The following is a 24,512-nucleotide window of genomic DNA, read 5'->3' on the forward strand; positions in this document are numbered from 1 at the left end:
GATACAGTGTCAACCCATCACATAAAGGTTACTGACGGTCTAGTTACCCTTCACACACCAGTGGCTGCATGCCCTCTCTCTCATTCACTTTTTTTCTTTTTTTCAGCCACCTGTCATATTTCTTACAATATTGTTTACCCCTCATGTCAGTGCAGGGCTGACGTGTTTTCACCATACCTCATACTCTAACCAGTGAGCTATTATAAAAGGGAAAAGATCTCTTTACTGAACTTTGAAGAGACCCGTCCTCTGTCTTTTAAATCCAACCTCTTTAATGTTTGTGCTGCTGGGCTGCTGGGGACTTAAGCGAAGCTATAATCAAACCCCAAGATAAATTAAGAGGTAAGCGTTGACTCAGCGTTTTGTTGCCCCAGCGATCCATTGACCCTGAGGGCCGGCAGCGAGAAAATTGAGAAATGCTTGTTTTAATGCCTATCCAATATATACGGCATCTACCTCGAGATGGGGCTGTGCAATCAACCACTAATCCATTAGACAGAGATGTTTTTCAAAGATTGACGCGTTATTGTGCTGCTGTCTGCACTGGCTCACGTTCAAGGTTAACCTTTTAGAGACGCCTGATTGTTGCTAGAAGGTTAAACAACACATTAACATGCATTAAAATATTAAATTATGGCTCCATTTACTATATGAGAGAAAAACAACAACATAAAAAAGGCTTTTAAAATTATGAAGGCAATTGATAAAGTGGGTGGCTTGCACCGGCGTTTGCTCTGGGGGGGAAACCGAGGCCGTGGAAGTGAGATGGTTTTCAAATGGGCAGACCGGGTGCAGTTCTGGCAGAATGAGGGCTTCTTTTATTGCCGGGTTAATGAACTGATGGTGAGGTCAAGTATTGAAGCCAATTGCAATTAAGGTAACTTTTCCCATAAGAGCTGTCCAATGCGCGGGATCAAAATAAATTGGAAAGGCCACCTCTTTCGCTGACATTTTATTTCAATTTTTTTTTAGCAGCAGCATAAATGTTGCCTCTCAGAAATAGCTTCAGTCTGTGGTGGTTACATATGGGCTGCATCTATCGTCCAGCAAGAGTAGACCCACTCTGCAGGGGGCCAGAGAAAAGCCCTTCTCTGATACCGTGTATTGACAGTGGGAGGACTCTGAATAAGTGATGTCTCCGGTCTGCTAGAGTGAAATACAACCTCTAGCTTGTTCCAGAGGATAAGCAATTAACTAAGCTGAGCGTTACAGTGGAGATACAGTGGCAGCACGCGTTCCTTCATGTCCATTTCATTAATTTAAGGATTGGAAAGGAACATTATTGGGGGAGCACTCCCATCCCGCATGTCTTCACCCTCGCCGTCCAATCTCGTGCTGTCTGCCATCAAATGCCTCCGACTGACAGCGTTTCGTTTTTAAGGGTGCCGCAGCACACCGGCTTTAATTTGACTGTGCAGTGCCAACAGTGGCCAGGGTTAGGGATGCACACATCTGAAGGTTCAGCGAGTAGAAAAAAAGAAAGATGAGGAAGAGAACGGAGCGAGGGGGAGGAAGGACGGACAGAAAGACGGAGAAGGAAGAGAGAGAAGAGAGCCTGTCACTTGGCATCACCATCACGGAGCAGGTGAAGAGAGATAAATGTCAAAGGACTCTCGGCGAAATAAAACAACAACTCGCCTGCACTCATCCAGGCAAACGCAAGTCAGCCACAGTTCGTGAGTCTCCTGGCCTCTGGTCTAAATAGACACACAGAGACGCAAAGGGGGGGGGGGAAAGAAAATCTATAAATCCAAATGCAAAGACAAATGGAAAAAAGAGGGCAGTGGGTCTGACTAATATGGACACGGTTAACAGCTATTCAATAGCTAATTAATGCTTGAGTGCATACTGTGAGAGAATATAAAACTCTAACCCATATGTGAGGATTTTAATCAGCTGGCTCTGGTATTTTCTTTCAAAAGCCAGAGTTTGAATGTAAGAAATACTCATTTATTTTGTGACGTGGGATATTATACCTGGAGAGGAGACCTAAAAGTGCAGGAAAGGCTCCGAAAATGTGGTCTAGGTCCCATGTGTGTGGATAGTGTCACAGCTGCGGTGTGACAGGTCCTCCTGAAGGCCCTATTCTCACAAACACTCCGAGGCTGCTTTTATTAACACAACCCCCCCCCCCCCCCCCCTCCCCCCCCCCACACACACACCCCACCCCCTCCAAAAATAACAGAGAATGGAGCCAGGGCTCTGGAGCCAAGTAGCTGTTGCTGGAATTTTTCTGGCCTAATTTGCATTAATAAAGAGGCTGTTCCTTGTCGGAATGTGTTTTATCCAGCTCAAAAAATCCCTGGGCGATCCCTCTCCGTAGAGCACTGGGAGAATCCGACTGTCAGAGCCGACAAGACAAATGAATCCTGGTGTCAGCGCCGAGTGGCTCCGCGTTGACAGATTGAGAAGAACTGTCCCTCTGTCGACAGGCATGCTTCATTTTCAAATTAATAAATCTGAATAAAATATTTTACCCTTCATTATGAGTGCTGCTGCTGTGACAGCTTTGCTGAACAGGGCTGGGATGGGGATGCGGAGGGGGGTGTGTGGGGGGGGTGGGGAGGGGGAGGTTGCTGCTAGTGAAAACAGCTTGCACCAAATCCACCTGGGCTTATGCTGTGTATTTATAATGTTTGCATGCGCGCGTGTGCCTGTGATGTGTAGGTGTGTGCGGGTTTTATTTGTTGTTTGCGGTTTGTCTTCTTTTATGCACACACACATTTTATGCCTCTTTTCCATTGATCCTCTTCTGGCACATTTTCCGCTCAGCGCGCTCCCTGAGCCCCTCATGTTCCACCAAAGAGGATGGGACAAACAAAAATAACTGGCGCCGCTGCGGTACAGTAGTGATAGATTCCTCACATATTCTCCCCTCACACCTGTACAGCCATATGGAGACACGTCAACATGGCAAAAAATAACTCTTCAATGAGACTGTTGAGAACGATGTAAATGCTGAATGTAGCTTTTGGCTAATAGCGACAAAGGAAATGCGTCGCTTTGCTCTTTCAGCAGTGTACCACAGGTGATCTGATTTCACTCTTAACAACTTACACTTAAAGCCACTGGAAATGTCCTCTTGCAATTGTAAAAATGCATATTTAAGTGTCTCAGGAGGCATCCACAAAAATCATAAAAACAAACATAAACCGAGTTTAAAAAAACGACTCATTTTGTGTAGGCGTGGCAGGTCCGACTCGATCTCACAGAAATGCGTGCAATGATCACAACCTCTCAACACTGCATTAGGAGGAGGTGGCACATAATGTGTTGGAATTATGCGCCTCCATCAGGGCAACAACTTAAGTTTGGGCAAATAAAGTACTTTATTTTTTGGAAAGAAAAGATCATTGTTTGGGTACATTGCGTACGTAATTTCAAATAACTCAATGGTGAAATTTGGTTTCAAACGGGACAAGAACAATGGTCTCCTGGGTGAAAGTCCACCAATCCACCATTACCTCCTTGATTAGAATCCAATGAATATAATGTTTGCTCAAGATAAGTGAGGGTAACAGTAATGTTAGCCGCAATTCACCACGGCACAATGTTAGCAACATCCAAAAGTTAGATAACTTTAAAATATAGTTATAGTCTAATTATGGGGGAAATAAGTGTTGCATAAGAGTTTTGTGGATGTGCACACAAGGATGGATCAAATATAGCCGATATTTCGCTAGCTGGCTAACTGCAAAAGGCTACACAGAGTCGCGTTGGGGACAACTGACGTCATTTTTGACAATTGGTTTGTGGAATTAATTAATTTCGCAATAAATTGTACAAGCATTACCTTACCCAATCGAAACTCAATATCAGGAAAGTTTACAAAATCTTAAAATGTAAATATTTTAATTATGGATTAAAACTAATTTCTAATACTTTTTAGATGCTTACTATTATGTACATAAGCCCCTAAATTACATAGTTAGAAGGCTATTGTAGATTTGAGTTTCCAGTGGCTTCAAACCACAGCTGATCATGTACAGGAGATCAAATGAGGATAGATCAATAAGTCAAGTCTTTAGCAATGAATGAACAGACAAGTCCACAATGTGGTGGGTATAAGTGGATGTTGAGTGACAGATTGATGGGGTGAAAGACATAATTGCTTGAGATAAAAAGGAGTAAAAAGAGGGGGATGTATAAATATAGTGCACAGGGCTCATAATCCTGCGATATTACCCCTTCAGGGCGAGAGAAGAAGGCATAAAGGAGCACGGTGGGTTGTATCCAGTCAGTCACTCTGAATGCTAAATTAATATGCAACAGCAAACACTAATATGCCCTTTGAGGAGGCCCGGCATATTGTGGAAGACTTAAAGCTCGTGAAGTTGCCAGAGGGCAAACTCCTATGAATAACATACAAATACAATATCATGCTCTGTAAATTGTGGAATTTTCATGGTGCTGTATTATTGCTTTTTGCTCTCTTCTGCTGCGTATTTTTGTAACATTTACTACAAATTCCTTTAAGAGATTGTGTAACACGAGTAGTCAATATTTGGTGGTATGAAATATCAAATGCTCATAATTTCTCCAAAAACACTGACAACAAGAAGTAAAATAATCCAAATCCTTCCAACTGATGAACATCAGAAGATTCCTAAGCTTTATAGTGATGCAAATGATGTACACTACATAAAACCAGAGCAATATAATACACTGCATAAGGAGAACTGTTTTAAACAGAGAACTGTTTAATATCGGTGTGTTTCTTGGAAACCTAAATGCGTAAGCTACTCAGAAAAGGTAATCCCTTTCCTTTAATCAGCATTCAAAAAAAGGGCCATCCATCCAATTAATTTACACCAGCCGACATGTGTATAATAATGACAGGCAGCACAAAGGACTCCATGTTCCTCCTTATGTAGGCCTTCAATATTTAAAGGAGAGTACGTGTTTTTGGCAAGGCTACGCCGATGCGTGTCAGTTAAACTTCTTAGACGTCAGCCTTCCCTGTGAACATCACATCATCAAAGATGACATTTCATCAACTAACTCAATAAATAATAGAACACAGTGCCTGCCATTTGAACCTTGGGTGACAGCATCTGAGGAAATTGTCACCCGGTAATTTGTTTTCTTATGTCTTCTGTCATCTTTTATTAGAGTTATCACCTGTATTTGTAATGTCCCAAGTACAGTCTGTGTTACTGTAAAGCTCTGGGTGTATATACATTTAATCCAGGTACTTTTGGCATTTCAATTGTATATGTACACTCGGAAGGAAGCAGCCCTTCTTAAGAAATGTTCAATAAAGTAAAAACTATGATAATATTTAAAAGACATCCATAGAGGCTGACTTGATTTGACATCCTTGCTTTGACCATAGATAGATAGAAATCAAGTAAACAGAGCGGACAGGGAGTGACAGCACTGTATTTGTGATCTCTTTCCAGTGGATGGGGAATGTTAGGGAGGGGAGCCGGAGAAATGTGCCAGCCCTAATGTCTTATGGCAACTCATGCCCAGCTGATGAGACAATATTTCATGTCGGGTCAGGACCAATAAGGAGCCTTTTCCACACCACAGAGATGAAAAGGGCCCTGACTGCCATGATCAAAATGCCAGCTACACATGGACACTCAGGCACACACGCACACACACACGCACACACACACGCACACACACACACACTACTGTCCTGAGAATGTAAAACGCACACACACGCTGACTAAGAGGATGTAACCAGGTCAGTGTGTGTGTCGTGATGCTGTAAATTGACTGACAAGACTACCTGTCCGTTGGCACTCTGCCTCGGATAAATGTAATAATGCTGTTTTATGTGATTGTTTGAGCATAAAACAGCATTATTATTTAAGCCTACTGTTGATTTAGATTTAGTTAGTCCATTATTCACTCTCCTTTAGCTCTGTTTTGGTCTCCACCTCCTGAGAGAAATATCTGTTTTTTTTGTGCTACTTAATTCTCCTCTGTACAGATTTTGTGTTGGAAAACCAAAAGAATGAGCTTGTCAGGAAGCCGATGCTGAGGGGAACTGCAGTCTGGTGATTCTCTGTGGGTTTGTCACAATCAGCAACATCCAGGTCTGAAAAGGGAAACCAATGCAGAAGTGCCTTATACTTTATGCATTGTTTGTAATAGCCAGCTTTAGGGCGTGGCTACCTTGTGATTGACAGGTCGCTACCACAGCGTTGTCCGGTCTGGGAGTTGAAGATGTAACCCTTTCACAGTGTGTTTTCAGTTCATGAAAGTTAATTGTAGCATTTAGGTCGCACGAAAATATCTTATTCAGTGTTAGTTTGAACTTAGCTCCACCCTCTCGTTGTGGTTGCAAAAAATGAAGATGACGACAGCCAAAATTAATTCGAGGCTTCAAAATGGAAGTCCACCAACCAATGGGTGACATCACGGTGACTATGTCTCCTTATTATTTAGTGTATGGTTTGTCACTATAACTGAGCCCTGTCACATTAAAAACCAATTAGTGCAGCTTTAAAATCATGTCATTAAACATGAATAGGTAACGTTTTATATTCACAACTGCAAAATGTAAAAAATATATACATATATAGATATAACGGTGATGCAGCAGCAATGTGTTGCATATAAAATAAGACGGAAAATCATTGGACACCAGTGCTGTATGTAGCTATACAGTCCATTAACTGCTATAGTCAACATTGGAATGGCTATGAATCGATATGCTGAAAAGTTACAGAATACTATGTTTGATACTTAGTTTGGCCCATTTCAACACAAAGTATATTAAACACACTATTTCAATTTAAAGCTCCCTCCATGCTCCTATAAATAGATCTCAACTTCACATTAACCTCATTTATTACTGATGTCATGAGAACTTTAAGGACTAAAAATGCTTTCACAAAACAAGGTAGATAACCCTTAGAATATTAGATTAGAATGTGACTCGGAGCCTGCTTTAATGAATATAGCAGCCAAGTATGTATTATACATGGCTGCTATATTCATTAGGGATGATAACATGTACATAATAATGATTGTGGTCAACATTCTCGGCCCTGCGCTGTTTCTGTGTACTGATAATTGGATTTCAGGCCGAGGAAGGGTTAACCCTGAAGAGATATAGGTACCTCAGCTGTGACCTCTTGCTCTCCTAGGTATCTCCCCTGTGCAGGATTCTTATTCAACTTCAAACTGACAGTGTTTTTAATCTTTTCTTTGCTTCTGTCCTGGAGATTGGGGAAACAAAAATCAATACACTGTGGCAGGCGATCTAGAAGCCTGTGAATTACAAGGCCTGGGTCCGGCTGCGCCGCCTGCTCGGCAGCCTTGAGCAGGGGACCATGGGAGTATCATCAGAGACCAAGGGCAGGTCACAGGTTCAGGTCAGGAGCACAGCACAGGCGGAAAAGCAAGGTATTTACTGTCTGTGCACGAAAATGAGAAATAAGTTCCACGTGGCAATAAGGGAGCCTCGAATCTTCTCCCCTCATTCTTTTCCCCTCCTTCCCACACTTGTGGCCTCCGTACCCCTCTCCCATCACACTTCTCTCCCGACTCCCGTTGGATGATATACTGGGCCTGAGCCTGTGATAATGCCCACACTACAAATCTGAGCGCAGAACATATCGACACCTGGGTCTGTCATTATCCGTTAATCACGCTGCTGACGTACGTTTCAATCCAGGCTTCTTGGCAGCCCACCAAGCTACATAAATGACATCAGATAAATCCACGGGGCCCCACAGAGCACATACTTTCTTCTTAACTACAGACACTAACCAAACTTTGATGCTAAAACTCATCTTCATGCTTATCAGGGCGGATGCACAAAGCCCACACATTATGACACTGACCATGAACTTAACATGTGAAATGTGAGTATTTAATGTAAGCATCCCCTAAAGAGACATTTAGATCTGTTTCACAGCTGTTAAAAGGTCGACTCAATCTGCGAAATAAGGTTAGTATGAATGTTAATGCTCACATTAGCAGAGTCAACGTTGACTAATAATTGAAATGGTTATTTTGATGTATAGGGTTGTATAAGGTACTTTTCCATAGTCAGTGTATTTCTAATCGCTATGAACAGATTCTGCATTCGTAAGCAGAATTTGTAGGCAACGGGACAAGATTTTGGCATCGGAAGCGTTCTGGTTTCTGTTCGTAGTCCGAGTAGTATTGACCCACAATGTTTGAGTGTGCTATGGTTGAATGCAGGTAAACAGTTGTATGATTGTGTGACTATCTGTCCCCAACTTCAGGCAATTTGGGAAAACCGTTTTAAAAGGTCTTGGGAAAATAGCATTTTGATGCTAAAACATACATATTTTGACCAATTTGAGAACACTAATGTGAAGCTCCAGACCGATAAAAAAAAAAGTCAAAAAAATGGACCCGCACTTTAAACAAATTGTCATATTACTGTACTTCTGTTGCAGTGTTGCATGACTGTAATTTTTACATCCACAGAATGTGACGCATTGCATTGTGGGATTGATAGCAGAAAGTAGTGTATGGTACATGGACACGAGTAAAGAGCAAATTTCACACGTAAAGTTTGGACTCTCAAATAATAAACAAGACATTGCACTACATAGCTCAGCGGTGCCATGCCATTGTTCTGACATATCATCATGCCAAAACCCCAAAAGTCTGAAAAATGTCCCTTTTGGATTCCTACAGCCGGGAAAACAAACACGCATGTTCTGAAGGCCCATTGCGCAGATGATACACACTGTCTCTGCAACAAACAGAAGCACATGGTTAATAATTAAGCAATATGATGTCATTGGACACTCCCGATTGCGATATATTTTTATATTATATATTTGTAATACTTTTTTCGGACGATTGAGGATTCGGAATAATGGTCAGTCCCCAGTCCAGTGTGTGTCACTGTCTTGTGTATTCTCATCATGAATCATGAACACATGATGAGGATAAATAACATGGTAGTATACTAGAAAACGAGTTGCCAGTTTATCAGGTACGCCTAGCTAAACCCAATGTATAACACTGGGTGAATCTGCAGCCCTGCAATAAATCACATGTCTATGAAGTTGATAATGTGCAGTTCAGTTCCATTTAGTCATTCCAGAACAAATGCCTCACCCCATATTTGGGGCCTGAGGAGATTTAATCAGGTTTAAAGGGTTGTCGCAATATGACCCCTCTGCCAACCGAGTGGCCTTTTTTTCTTTTCTTTTTACCCAGAATGCATCTGACTGGCAGGATAAAGGAAAACCCTCAGCATACAATTTTTATTTCCAATTACACTTTGTCCAACAAACAGTGCTTGTGGCTAAAATATGCAGAGGCTCCATGGTGGTAACAGTTTGTGGTGTTTTACTGAGAAGCGTTTCTGTGACAGCGATTGGATATTTTGGACCCAGTTATTAGAGATATCCAGAAATCTGTGACTTTTTGACTCACTGACTGGACTGCGGTCAGAGCGCCTCCCTTACCCTGCGTGTCTCTGCGTCATTGCACAGTGATTCATATTCACCGATGTCATCTTGTGTTCGGGGCCTTAGTCCAATAAGAAAATATTGCTCTGTAAACACCACGTCATCCACATCGCACCAAACATGGAGCAGGTTGAGATTTCATTTTATTTTTCTCAGCAAAAACTAATGCCTGATTAATTTCTGCTTGAGAGCCCAGCCTTAAGCACTTTGATCAATATGTGTGCAACTACCTGCCAATGCTGGACTGACTGAGCAATTAGCCAATGTGCTTGGCGGGCCTGACGGGGGTAATGAAGTCACACAGGCTAAGAGCTGCCAGGAAGAAAACCAGTCCGTTATTCCAATCCAAATGAAGACCGTTTCCCTTCAAAGCCATGTATATGTGTATAGATGGATAAATTGAGAGAACGCTATAAGATGCTCGGATACATCACAACAACACAAATCATCTGTGTCCCCACATACGCTGACAGAAGTAGAGAGCCCGTTCATTTGCACGAATATTAATTCCATCCAAGATTGAGGAAGAGCGCTATAAATATCTGTGACCGTCTGATTGCTCCGGGATGATCAAACGGAGACAAACAATGCGCGTTCCAAACAGTTTGTTCTGAGAGAATTATGACAGAAATAACTGACAGCTCTTGATGAACAGGAACATCCAAAGATCAGACAAGTTTTTATTGCATCAGAAATTAATTCTAAAAATGATACATCACTCAATAGCATATTAAAAGCATTCAGCTTCCGCTTGAAGAATTTTTGATTTCCCTGACAACGAAGTCTAATTAGACCAAACACGTCTCTGTTTGTCTGACTGAAATAACTCAATTACAGAAACTCCAAACATCTGGCTGCACACTCGCAGAATTGATTAGAGCACATTTTTTCCTGGAATGATTAAATAAGACAGTAATCACTTTAAAGCCAGTTCCATCTCCATTAGAAGTATGTGGAAGTCAAAAGACGTGGAACCTCGACTAATCCAATCACTGCTGAACCCACATACCTCATTATGTGCCGTTACGTGTGAGGGTGACAAATAATCAAATGTGCACAAATAGGTTTGGAATCGGAGCCACGCATATCTTAACTGGTTCTTTTTCTTTACTTTTCATAAGCAACGCCATGACTTCCTATTGCTTTTATTTTTAGGCCATTTTGTTTGTGACAGATTGCACAGAGCCGGTCTCTAATTGTATGATTATGTGCACACTACCGTTGGCTACATGCTTCACTGATGAACGCCATGATTGTTGTGAACATTTTTGAACCCCAGAGCTATTCTGGCAGGCTTTTTCAAAAGGCTTTGGCCCATGGGCTTGTTACATCTTCTCCTTCCTGTGTAGCCTCTGCCCATCAGCCTATTACCCCTGACAGGACGGAGCAGGGGAGGACAGAGCAGAATCCGCTGTAGCCTTTAATTTCAGGAGAAAGAAGAAAAGGAAGGAAGAAAAGAAAAGAAGAAAAAAAAAACAATTGAAACTTTCTCTCAATGATTTGCTACTTGATTTGACGCTGGACTTTCCCATTGTCACAAAATCGATAGAGGCAAGACAGGCAGGGCCTAACTGGAGAAGGCTTTTGGCTTTTCATGCCGAGCAAAAGCGAGCGAGAGCGTCAGGGTTAAGTGATGTGTTTCTGACGCTGAGTGGGTCTGGGACACCCCATTCGCTCAGCCGCCCTCTGGAACTCGCGGGCCTAATGGCAGGGCAAATCACAGGGGGGGAAGGGGACTGGCTTGCTGTGATGTGTGTGTGTGTGTGTGTGTGTGTGTGTGTGTGTGTGTGTGTGTGTGTGTGTGTGTGTGTGTGTGTGTGTGTGTGTGTGTAGAGGAGAGAGTCTCTAGGGCATTGGATTGTTCATAAAACCAAGCGAGGGCTGCAACATAATGACTTCACTCACCTCCCGAAATCAAAATTAAAAAGTGGGACATCACAATGGACATGGCTATTATCATTGTAATGGGGTAGCCACAATCTGCCAGCTGCTGTGCGTGCGAGTGCATGTTGTGTGTGCGTCTGTGTGTGTTAGGGTCATCTTTGTCTCCTCCCTGGTGTCACTTTTTATCTAATGAATAAATACAAATACAAGACAAATATCACTGCTGTCAGGCCAGAATCTCCAATATGTCAACTTGACAGGAGTAATAATCCTTAAGATTTTCATTACATCAGATCCAATTTTGGATGGTCTTCATGTCTGGCATTTTTTCAGCAATAGCCATTTAATATGTTTGCAGTTACCTCTGCGACTATACCGCCAAAAAAAAAGAAAAGAAAACGGCAACAGGCCGTCTGCATAGAGCGGCTGAATGGGTCGACGAGTGACGACTTTGACGTGAAAGACGACTGCTCTATCAAATTTGTGACTGTGAGTCTATGTTTGTGTCTTTTGTCTGTGACCAAAAGCCAAACCAGGAACCCTAACCATGTATTTTTGTGCCTTCACCTAACCAAACCTTAACTACAGCAGTTCAGATCAGAAAACTCTCATACGAATCATTATTTAAAAAGGCCTTTCGCCTTGTCCCGCCCTACCGTGCTGTGATTGGCTAGTTGGCCTATTCATTGCCTCGACTGTTTGGCTCATTTTGCACGAGTTGATGATGTGTTCCTAACTTAAGCAGGTTTGGTGCATTTACTTAAGGAGATTTTTGGCCGAGGCAAAATCTAGTTAAGTGTCCAATCCAAGCGCAGTGGTAGTAGCCAGTACTAGCCAATCACAGAACAGTAGGGCGGGACAAGGCATAATACTCTTGGGGAAAAAATAAAAACGTTTGCTGTATCTGTGCATAACTCATGGTTGTGCTGTGCAATAAGGCGTTATTAGTGACGTTATGGTCTAAATAAATATAATTGTGATGGTTTCTTAAAGATTTCATGAATCTAGTAGTGTAGAAATATCTTAACCCAGAGAGGTCCTTGTAATCCTTCAAGGTAAAACATGAACATTTCAAGGTTTTCCCTCAACAGTCACATAATGCAAAACAACACATTTAGGTTGACATTACAATGAATGATAGTAATGAAGCAACTGACACCGAGTTCGGCATAAAGGACTAGTCAAAGAGCATTGAACCAGGAGCATGAATTCCTGAGAAGCCTGAGTAAATGCTCTTAGGCAGATAGAGAAGGCCATAGCCATTTGGGTAAGTAGGGAGCAATTACACATGAGGATGATTTAGGGGGATGCTGTCACTGTGGTGAGGAGCCAGGACCTCTGCAGATGAAATGAAAATGGCCCGTATAATGGTAGAAGCGACAACGCAACCACTTTAGATGGACTGACTATTACCGCACGTCAACACGGGCAAGAAAAAGAGCAAAACTATGAGGAGGGCAATTAGAGAACATGAAAGAAAATGGATCACGGTGGCATCGGCGCCGAGGAGAATGTTACAGCAGAGGACTTCTGAGCAGGAGTTAATGCCGTGATTTATAGAATTTGTCATCACAGACATGTATGTTATAAATTTCCTGACTGCAGTAATAGCGATAATGAGGTCACCAACTGTACAGTGTCATCTCAGCACTTTGGGGTTCGGACACAGTATAGAGAGAGGTTACGCGACCCGCCATTCTGAATCATTAGAAGACGGCATCAGTCACCAAACATTACCTTAATGCGAATGTCAGTCTGACTTTGTGATAGCTCGGCGCTCTGAGCCACTCGAAGAACAGCCAGTGATCAGTTCAGGAAGGTCATCATTCAAAATCTACCGTAAATACAGCCCAGATATGAACGCTCATCTGCATCATCATCATCATCATTATCCACACGACCATCATCATCATAATCATTATGTAAATATGCTCTCAACGTTTTGCAGTTTGGAATCCTGGACGGCACAGCAGGCCCCGGCTTGCATTTTGCATGTGCATATTTCAGTGTTTTCCGAGAACGCGCCACGGCAATTAACACAGGATTAATTGGCATCTTTATCTCATTAGGGCCAATCTGATCAGAGTATGATGAGGTTTCGGCGCGTTCCCATTCGTTTAAGCGGATTGTGGTAATTGCTGTCATTATTATGGGCTCTTTAGCGTCATCCGTGGGCCTCCTCTCCCTGCCTGGACCCCATAAAGCCCAGCCATGTGTCACGGCTCAGTTTAGTTAACCCCTGGAACGAGCCCAGTGGTGCCGGCGTGTGGTTAACGGCCGAGCAGTGATTAGCTCTCCACACATCAACCCATTAACACGTTGCCCCCCCCTCCTCTCAAACTGCCTTTGTGTTCACTCCTAATTACAGCCATACCTTCCCAAATAGAAAACTTTACAAGCCCCGCATGGGGGGGGACATGTACACACAGTGTGGAATCGGCCATTCCCAGGTTGAGTACGTGGTAGTGTGTTTTACAAAACCCCAGGGCTTCATTCATCAATCCTCCAATGATGAATACTTCATGACTGTGGCACGTGCGTGCCATAAAATACAATAGATATCACTTTATAGACAGTGAGAGGGAATTATTTCTCTGATATTAAGGTTTCTGGTAGGAATGATATTAGAAACAAGGAAGAGGTCTTCCCTACTCCCACGGTATGTGTTTTACAGCATCCTCACCATAATAAATATACTGTGAATCTAAAGCACGAAGCATCAAAAGACAGTATTTCTGAGAGAGGGAGCTATTACTTCAACATGAACTCAGATCTACAACCCACCAGAGAGAAGTATAGCAGACGGATATTGAGATATAGTGTACAATAGAAAAAGGGAGCCATTGATCCCATAGAGTGCAAACTTTACACTTGCTGCTAAGTTCTCTAAAGGGGGCAATCAAATTTTATACGCTCGTAACTATTTCACCCCCTCTAAATGTTAACAACTGTGCACTCGTGCTATACGGCCCGTCCCCTTTGTTGATCCACCGCGGCGATGAGCCCCATCGTCATGGATTTGCGATATTATTACAATCTTGGCCTGTACGATGTAATGAGGCGCAAGTGTTTCACCTTGACAACCAGTGGCTCAAAGTAAATTCATAGGGCCAATATACTGCCCTTGCAAACCAATCGATGTCCTTTGGGTGCTCTAAAATATATGGGAGAGGATCTGTCAAACTCTTTGAACAAGGGCAGTATTGAGATGCCCAAGAGGCCCTCTGATCTACCGTCTACGCAGCTCTTCAGCAACTTTGCATCTTGGGAAGTCTGACAATTTGCTGAAAGAAGAAGTAGTGGGAAGCGTGACTATTGCTGCACAACCTGACTTTTGATGCAACCGTAAAATATCCAAAAGAACATTGTTCAGCCAACGCTCCAGCCATGAAATGATTTGAAAATAGCTGCTTATTCCATCAAATCAAACCACGCTGCTCTTTAGAATTCCCCCAAAAATCACCAAGTGTGCCAAATACAAAATACTTTGAATACCCATACATATGAATTTCGACATTGTGGAAAGTTAATTGGTTGTGACACCCTTTCAAGTCCCACTTACGTCGTGACTTTCCTGTTTGCGGACCCCTTTCGACTCTCGAGTAGAGTTAGAGACAAAAAATAATTCCACCAAGCTTTGAGTCAGGGAGACACAAATACTTCTTGAGTGTGTCGCTAAGGAGAACCAGTCAAAATTAGACAACCATGAGCTCCATCAGAGCCCTGACAGCACATCCTTATATGACAGCAGCAGGCACTAGTTGTACCCACTCACCTATGCCTGTAAGCACAAACAAAGCTTTGATTTCCTCAAATTCCCCCCAAAAGTGCCCCCCTTCTCTTTCTATGCACACCACAACGACGACAACACACTCCACCCCGTCGCCCCTCATCTCCCCTAACACAATCTAAGAAGGCGCGTAGCCATCTGTACCTCCGGGGAAGCTGCTTCTTCTTCAAAGCGCAACATGATCAGCATTATGGCATCGGAAAGACTCCCTCCATGACTGAGGAAAGTGAATCAGTCACGTAGTTGAAGACTGACACGCTCTGAAAGAGGCACGTCAACACCCATAGCAAGGCTGTAAGCCCCTAGAAAGTTTAAACGCAGTCTGTCCTGTTATTTTGGGTTGTATCCTAATGTATGAACATAAAGATGCGATACTCTTAACACTTCCAATGAGCATTTGTTAGGTTCAAATTAGGTTATGTCAAATGTGTGAGCCGGGCTGAGAGGGGGTCAAATGCACCCATTAGTACTTCTCTGGGTCACTGCTCCATCCAAAGGGGGGCAGTAAACAATACTGTTAAAGCTGCTACAAAATATTCAAAGAAGTGATGTAAAGAAGGTAAATAATAATGCTATCATAATGTTTCATTTTCATAGCAGTATAAAATAGATATTAGAGAGGGAATTAGGACCTGTTACACTTCCTAACTCCAAGCAGCCTATAATAATATATTTATTAAAGTAATGCCAATATTTAGTTTAAATCAAATTAAAATACAATAATTTATTTCCAAATCATTTGAATGCTGTTTTTTATCTAAATAACCACGATAGATGACTCTATAGTACAAAGAGAAACGTTTTTCGTAAATTGAAATCGTCCAAGAAAATTAGTTTTGCTGCGTTTTTATTTTGTTTTGTTTCAGTTCACAACGTTTATCAGGTGTTAAAAACTGCAACCGTAATCCGGTAATCACATAATGTATTCATTCATAATAGCCTAATTGCTTAATTTGTGTTTCTAATAATCCATTTCTGTTTAATACATTTATTTTTGCCACCACAACCTTCCTCAGGATTTTCACTCCAAAAATGACAGTCACAGAAATACAATACTTCCAATGAAAAAAAGAAAAAAGAAAGCACTTTTAGCTCAGAGGCTCCCCTTTTACTAGCTACACCAGACATCAGCATTGCAGTCTATAATGCAGCCAATATTGCAGTCAATAAACTTTGTGGGATCATGCGCTCAATTACCGTTGAAGCACTGTGAGGCAACGGCAGCAAATGTCTCTGATGCAGCAGAAATATTCATGTCAGTGGTGCCCTACAGAATCCAATAGGCCTGGCTGCCTTTGAGGAGAGACAGATGAATAACCAGAGAGGGAAGGAGGGGGGTGGGTGGGGGGGGGGGGGATCCAACACGAGAGAAGCTTTGGTAAAAAAAAAAAAGGGAAAAAAAGGGAAAAGGCGAAGCAGCCTTTGCTCTGCTGGGTCTTTGAAGTCCTTCCACCAGCAGACGCTGGTGTACAGACACATACAAAGGCACACAGGCTCTCCCTCACTCTCCTCCTCTGTTTTTCTCGCAGCCTCTCTCTCTCTCTTCTCCGTCTTTCATCTCCTCTATATCCCTTCATCTTCACCCCCGGTTTACTCCAGGGATCCCCCCTGTCCCCCAGTACTTACCACTCGTTTGCTGTCCAGGCTTTGATATCTGCTCGCAGAAAGATCAACAGCATACTTTGGATCCATTTCTCCTGCTACCACTGCTTTAATAACGGCAACAAAGCCAAGGCTTTTCAACCGCACTGACTCACATCTATTTGTTATTCATAGCCACTATCATTTCCCCAAAGCACTGAAACGTATGCATGCGGAGCTGACTTCATGATTTCTCTAAAACATGAAAAGAGAGCATACGCCGTGTGGGTTTCTCAAAAGTAGTGCGTACCGCTCTGAACACAAGTTCTGGAAAGAAAAAAGTTCACTATGCAACTGCAACAGTGACACCATGCCAGAACAAAAAGCTATAAATTCAAGTAAATAATATGGTTTACACAATGGCGCAAAACAGATCCGACAAAATTGTTCCTTAAACATTAATAAGCATCAAAAGCCAAAATAGTAACCACAGTCTGGGTCACATGCACACACACACACACACACACACACACACACACACACAGCATGCTGTGGTTTGATGAAGCTCTCTGGCCATGCAGACAAATGCAGCCTGGTTCTGTCTCAGTAAAGGTTCTGTGAGCCTCCAGGCCAGCCATCACACCAGGCATGAATCATGGAAATGTCAAGTACAAAGTCTGCCACAGAGCACAGTGAAGAGCCTGCATACTGGGAGGCACCAACCACAACACACTAAAGCACAATACCAGAACAGTGCCAGCGCTTCGTACAGCTACAGCAATAATTATCTCTTCTCTCTTTTTTTCTCTGTTTGATGACAAATACAATCAGTGTGATGTTTTTGTTGGTGAAGCAGTATTGCTGTGCTGTCAATTGCAACCCCGAAAGGCCAATGAAATGATCCCAGTGCTACGATGACTCACTGAAGAGCAGAGGAGGGCAGGACAACTGCAAAACGAAAGAGACTGTGTTGCAACAATGGTCACTGGCTAGATTTAAGTCGGGGGCATTGTAGTCATGTGGTATGCACCTTAGAATAAGATGGAAGCGATAGTCCTGAGCCCCATGTGTGGATACCGTATAGCATACAGAGTGCGCCCCTAGTGGTCAACACAAGGAAATGAAGTGCATGCGTTGTGGTTTATATTTCACTAAACTCGCCTAGTATACCATCAGAAATTTCACTTATTAAAAAGAGCTGTATTACATTCATTAATTAATTAATCAATTAGCCTAATCCTGGTATAACGTGCTACACAGTAAATATGATCCGTCAGATATCTGCCGCAAAATGATTTATTTTCTTTGAACATACTCAAGACAATGGACCGAAAACCACCTCCCAAACAACAGAGGACGTTTCGCTCACCGATCTGAGATCACGGAGCATCCCTGACGAATGAATGGACTTCTAGTTGACTCGCATATGTTCACAGAGCTATGTGGAAACAAGGCATTCGACTTGGCCAACTAGATTACTAAACATTACAAAGTACTGGGTAAGGTTACGGAAAGATCCGTTAACAGTTACAACAGAACACGCGTCCTTTCTCGTGCTTCAACTTACTATTCTATTCGCTCATGACATTTTGCAGATACGTTCAGTATACATTCCACGTCCTTATTTCTGAACTTTAAACTGTGTTTCATTTATAAGAAGACATTGAGTTGCGATTATTTTGTCACCTATACCGATCCCAAGATCAAGAAAAGCCTTCAGCGTGTCTAGGAAATGTTTTTTGAGGACAAATAGTGATCCAAAAATGGGAACTCTGCCATTGAAAGGTGCAGAAAGTGTTCATACTGTAAATCATGCTGTTCTAATCTAACTTTTTACTTCACAGACATTCCTCAAGTCCATTTTTGGCAGTTCTATCAGAAACCTTTCCAGGTCGAAGACAGAAAACATGACTGATGACGTCCTCAAAGAGCAAGTTATTCTTTTCAATGTAATTTACAGCATACGATTTTACAAGACCAAGAGTTGTTTTTTTGCATCACAGTTCTGTTAACTCAATTGTCTCGATTATTTAAATATTTTCACTGTATTATCTGAAAAAGCATTTAACAGAAATTACATACATTCATGATGAATATTGCATCATTTTAAAATGTTTTTTACAATAGCATTTTCAGCCATCAGAGCTGGCACTAACAGGCTGATCTACTGTACACTAAATAGGCCCACCATGCTAAACCTATATCTTTACAATAGATGACATTAAGACAACTGAGATGTACCCCACAGCTATTGTCCAACAAAGGCTGCTCACTTAATACAAACCTGTTGAATAAAGCTGCAACGATTAAACCTGAGGTGAGACAATGTTCCCCTGCTCTCTGTGAGGATATACAGCAGCAACCTTTACACCCATATCACCTTGAGGAAATGGGCCAGATGATTGAGAAGGTGTTAGCGGGCTGCTATTTTTACACTTGAGCCTCTCGCTCTCTCTCTGTCTTATTATCTCTTTCTCCTTGTTTCAGGAAACAACATTTTAATAAGCGCTGGCGAAGGTGGCATGATGGTCTTTCGGTCTACTTAACTTTCAAAAGTTCAGCGTTAAAGAGGGTTGGACCTATAGTGCCATCACGGTACACTGAAAATGGGAGCGAAGCTAGCTGGTAGTCAAACACCATGAGCCAAACTTCCTAATGGTGACAACAAATGCAGGAAGCATCACATTTTGATCCGCGACAGATTGCCGGCAAATGCAGCAGGTACACTTTGCCATATATGAATGGCTGCTCCTCCAACAGATGGATGAAAGATGTGCAGTGCACAGCAAATCTGGAACTCTTAATAATTCAGCAACTTCTTGTGTGACATTGACTGCAGTTTAGCTCACTCCCAAACTGGGCACAGATGGAAAGGCAGACGCGTCTCTTACAGCAAACACTACACTAACAGGAGAAGTCCCCAAAGAGAGTGGAGAAGAAGTGAAATAGGTAAGGACAGACAGGCTGCTGCATGAGCCCCCGGAGACCCTGGGAGACTGCTCCTCAGCTGCGCCTATTCAGCTGCTAACAGCTTGAGCTGCTGTGCCACATGCTGCCGGAGACACATCCTCCTGTTCACAAGTTTAATTTGTGCTGAAATTAGAGCGCAGACAAAATCTACCAGGTTCACAATGAGTGACTGGACCCCAAAACACACACAAGTTAACCCAACCCGGTTCAGAAAACCGCATTTGACATCATTTGTGCGTGCCTCATGCGATGCATCTAGAATCTGATAGAGGAAAGCGTAACAGTATGTTGGAATTAACTTCTCAGAAGCAAATACATTTAGTGGAATTCAACGGCGTTTTCTGCAGCCTGGTCTCCTCTTAGTGAAATCAGAACCTTCCACTTAATAATAAACAGATAGTACTGCTACAACCTCTTATTTTGATCTGTATGAAATAAGCTGTTATATGGCAGGAGTCTGCACCCATCTCCGCAAGTTACTTTAACTGTGGATGAAAAACGGATTTTGACAGATTTTGTGCAACGGTTGATTTGTGCTGGTAAAACCTGCAGCTTCAATCTGATTGGTGCGTCAAGCTTTGTTTTCAAGGTAACATAGTGGTTGTATTCCACTTGAGCACTGAGACCCACTGGTGTCAACAATAATGGTTGATTTGGACTTAATTGACCGACTACACATTGACTGGTCATATTCTATAGAATTTTCTGTCGTTTGTGCAAACTTTAATATATACAAAGCTTTGGGCCACAAACACAGTTTGCCAACAGAGTTCTCATGGTCCTGAATTTGTTTGACTTATCCACCATAAGTAGTACTTTCTCACTGTTGATACTACGTCACTTGCTCTGCGCGTAGCATAGTCACGCCTTCAATTGTATCTCAATTGATGATTCATTAGCAAAACGTCTGTCAATCAGATATTAGCAACTCAACGGTCAAGCTAGCACCTCTAAAAGTCACCAGAATAAGTGCTCTGGTACATGCGTTCTGTTAGCGCGAGGCAAATGTCATTAGGCCTAAATTTTGAACTTGGTTAACAAAACCTAGTACATTGATGAAAATATAAAACATTTATATGTTACACATAAATCAATAAGGCACGTTTTAGAAGTAAAAGTCCAGTTTGGATCACGTTTGGATTCATTGATTGTATTCCATTTAGGTTTACCAATGCAGGGCCCTGCGTTGGTGCATGGCTTTGCAACATTGTTTACTGGGACAACTAGACAGAGCTGTTGTAAATGTGGTCACCAACACCTGTGCTTCACTTGGTGAGACAAATTAAAATCTCTGCCTGGAAAAAGGTCCGTTATACGTGTTCAGCTGCTTCCCAATATGCTTGAGCTCTAATTGTATCAAGCAACGTTTACTAAGATTCACCGTAGTCCATACCAAACAGACACAAAAACAAACCATCTTACAACAAGGTGAAGACTTTGACCACAACTATAATATTTTTTAAATTTTTTTCAGAGACTAAAACAGAAAGACAGCTAATTTACATATGCGGCTGTGTAGCAGGAGACAAGTTGCAAACTTGTTATTGTATTGTACTACAAAGTGGAGCGAGGCAGTCCTCTTCCTGGTTTGGGGCTCCAGCTTTGTTCAGTCTTTCTTGCATATCTCGCACCAAATGATCCATCACGACAATTACATGCTATCAAAATTAATTTAAAAATAATATATTCTAGTTAGGTCTAATATTGCACTGAAGAAGTCAAGAATGCAGGTTAGAGGTGCATACATCTCAGTTGCAATCAGTATCTAATATTTAATCTGCTCATATTATTATGGATATGACGTGAAATATAACTTGCTCTGTGATTTCATGATAGCCATAACCTAGCATGACATCACATCCACCATCCTGGTGCATGCAGGGAATCATTTGACCGTAATGAATACACTGTGATGCTACAGTCTAAATGGTGCTGTATAAATGCACCTGCATGAGACTGTATGTCAAATGACTTGTCAGAGGAGCAGAGGCGTACCCAAGGAAAACACATCACATACCATGTGTGGGAAGATTTCTCAAATGACGGCTTTTCTCAGCCTCTCAGATACTTGCCGACTAATTATGATAAAACAAAAGCACCAGTTGTACAGTACAAGACTTACTCACCGAGGCGACATTGTCTTTTTCTCACAGTAAGTAACAATAAGCAAGAAGACAAAAATATTGAATCAAACTTTATGACCTTCACTAACAGAAGTTAACTTTCAGTAATGGCTTGATTAGGTAGGAAGTATCTCTGACATGGAGGTCTTTGCATTATCCAAAGTAACCGAGACACTGTTTCTGGCAAAATAAAAGAAAAAAACAACTTTCAGAGTAGGATACCTCAAAACTAAGTGAAAATGGCCAAAAATGCAGTGAGAAAATGTTTGTTTTTTTCTTAACTTGGGTCAACCAATGTTTTAATTATGTGAATGCCAGCGCTGCATTCACTTCATGGGGGATGGCAGTTAAAAGTATTCCCATAGTTATTATCAGACTCATGTTACTGGGCAAAACAAGTATATTCCTAAGTGTAATTTCTATTCAAATGTTAACTACAATTCAATTGGAAAATTGTACTCATGGTGATGTCCACATAAATAGGCACAGCACAGACAGATTTTATTGTCCTCAGTTCTTCTGACTTGCTGCTCCAGAAACCTTTGTTACAAGTCTTCATTCTGCATGAATAAATAAATAGAAAGCATAATGTCTTTAAATGTATTAGCACTAGTCCAACAACTGACGTAAACACCCCACCCCCCACAAAAAAATTGAATATTCACATTTATACTAAAACGTTGTAACAGGAGTAATGCAATATGTGTTCTCCTTCTTGTCTTGGTAGGCAAACAAGCTGCTGAATTTTGGCTGAGCTGCAAGCTATCCAAGGCATTCTTGAGTAGACCAGACAGAAGAGCCCTCAAGTAATCACGCCTGCTACTGGCACAGACAGGCTTGGGACTTAATGTTCGCTGAGATTTGTGTGTCTTTCTGAGTCTGAACTCCAATAATCAAAACTTCTTTTCTTTGTCCAATTGATCCTTCGCTAAGCCCTGCCCCCCCCCCCCCCCCCCCACTGCTTCTCCGTCATGCTGTCAGAGCTACCATGGAGCACACACTGTCACTAACTGCACTTCCTGACTATGTGTAATCTAATCTTTTGAAAAACATTGAAGCTAAAGCCTACAGATCACAGTGTACAAGTGAACCACCACATCACCTGATCCAGACAGAAGGCAATGAAATCAAGGAGCAACCAGTTCCTGTAAAGCCGGGTAGGTCTTTATTCACTCTGCAAATCATTTAAAAGCAGTATACCCTCAGTAGCTAGCACATAGACGTGCTAACGCTAGTTAATGATGTGTTAACCTACTTTGCTAATATTTGCTCCACAGGTTTTTATGTAGAAACCTACCGTAACGTTAAAAATAATGGGTATCACTATTACACAACGTTTAACCATGACTATCTCCAAATCCACAAAAAGCCTGAAAATGAAGAAAATCTGAAACAATTACATGAGAGTGTATGGAGCAGAGCCGGATCGATTTCAGACCCTTATCGGAGCTGGCTGACGCCACGCTATGATTGGCCAGTCTGCGTTTGTGGGCGGAACTTAGTGAGGCGTCCATTGCAGACATTTTGTTCCATCAATCAACTGAGATTTTCAGTGCTCTCAACCAGTTTATCAAGAGAGATGACATATCATTCTGTGCAATATTTACCATCGTTCAAAACAAGAACAAACTATAATTTTATGCACATGAATTAATTATTAACAAAGATTCATGAAGGCTTTCTGTGTGACTGAAGGGAGGAGGCTTGACTGCTCAACGCCTGTTGGCAACAAGAGAAACTTCCACACAGCTTGGCACAGCTCCTTCAAGACCTCTGAAAACCCCTGGCAGTGCATGAGTCACATACGCACACACACTTCATAAGGATAACTTCCACTTCAGCCGGTTAGGTGGACTGCCTGGTCTCTCTCTTCATTCCTCACACTCTTATTTTTTCCCCCCGATTTCACTCTTTCTTTTTCTCACTGCCTATCTCACGGACATCCCCGGGGCACCAGTAGTTGTTAGAGTCTTGCAGTAGAGGTGGCGGTGGGGGCCGAGGAGCACCATGGTCTCATTACCTTCACACACTCACCCTGCAGCCCGCAGTGGGGGCCTGAGATGAGGGGTGGCGGACGGAGCCTGATTCGTTTTGATGTTGCGCACATAACGAGGCTCCCCAGTGTTACTCCTCGTCCTCGAGCGCAGCCCCGAGGAGCCTGACACGCGTACGACGCCGTAGCTGCATGAACGCATTGCCGCTGCGTCCCCGGCAAACCTCACAAAGGTCAGGGAGTAATGTCTGCTGAATTTCGGTGTCCTCGGGGCTTTTCTCATTAGCAACCCGAAGTGGGTGGATCTCCAGCGTCAATCAAGAAACACTCTGAGGATCTCCCAGTAGGATGAAGAGAAGAAGAAAAAAACATGCTGCACTGTCTCCGTAACAAAGCAGACATAATACAGTTGGGACTCTTCTGCAAACAAACCTCAGGAAGTTGCAAATAACCCCTCGATCCTCTCACTCACATTCGCAATACACTTCCTCCCAACCCCAGTTCCCGACCACATGCATCGCACCGTCACACATATCCCACACTTAATCTCCATGGCTCGGCCTCAAGCCTGTCAGTTGAGCTTGATAAGGTATCTGGTTTTCCATTATTGTGTCTGGGATGATGGCTGAGAGTATGTACACATGTACGACTAACACCGAGCTGTGTCTGCCTCACTGATGCTTCTAACTGGTGGAGCCTAATACCACCTGATTGCCAGCGCTCAGAGAGGCTTTGCTCCCAGTCTGCCACCC

Source organism: Anarhichas minor, unplaced genomic scaffold (genome assembly GCF_050575085.1).
Source record: "Anarhichas minor isolate MPS153535 unplaced genomic scaffold, ASM5057508v1 ptg000071l, whole genome shotgun sequence".
NCBI lineage: Eukaryota > Metazoa > Chordata > Actinopteri > Perciformes > Anarhichadidae > Anarhichas > Anarhichas minor.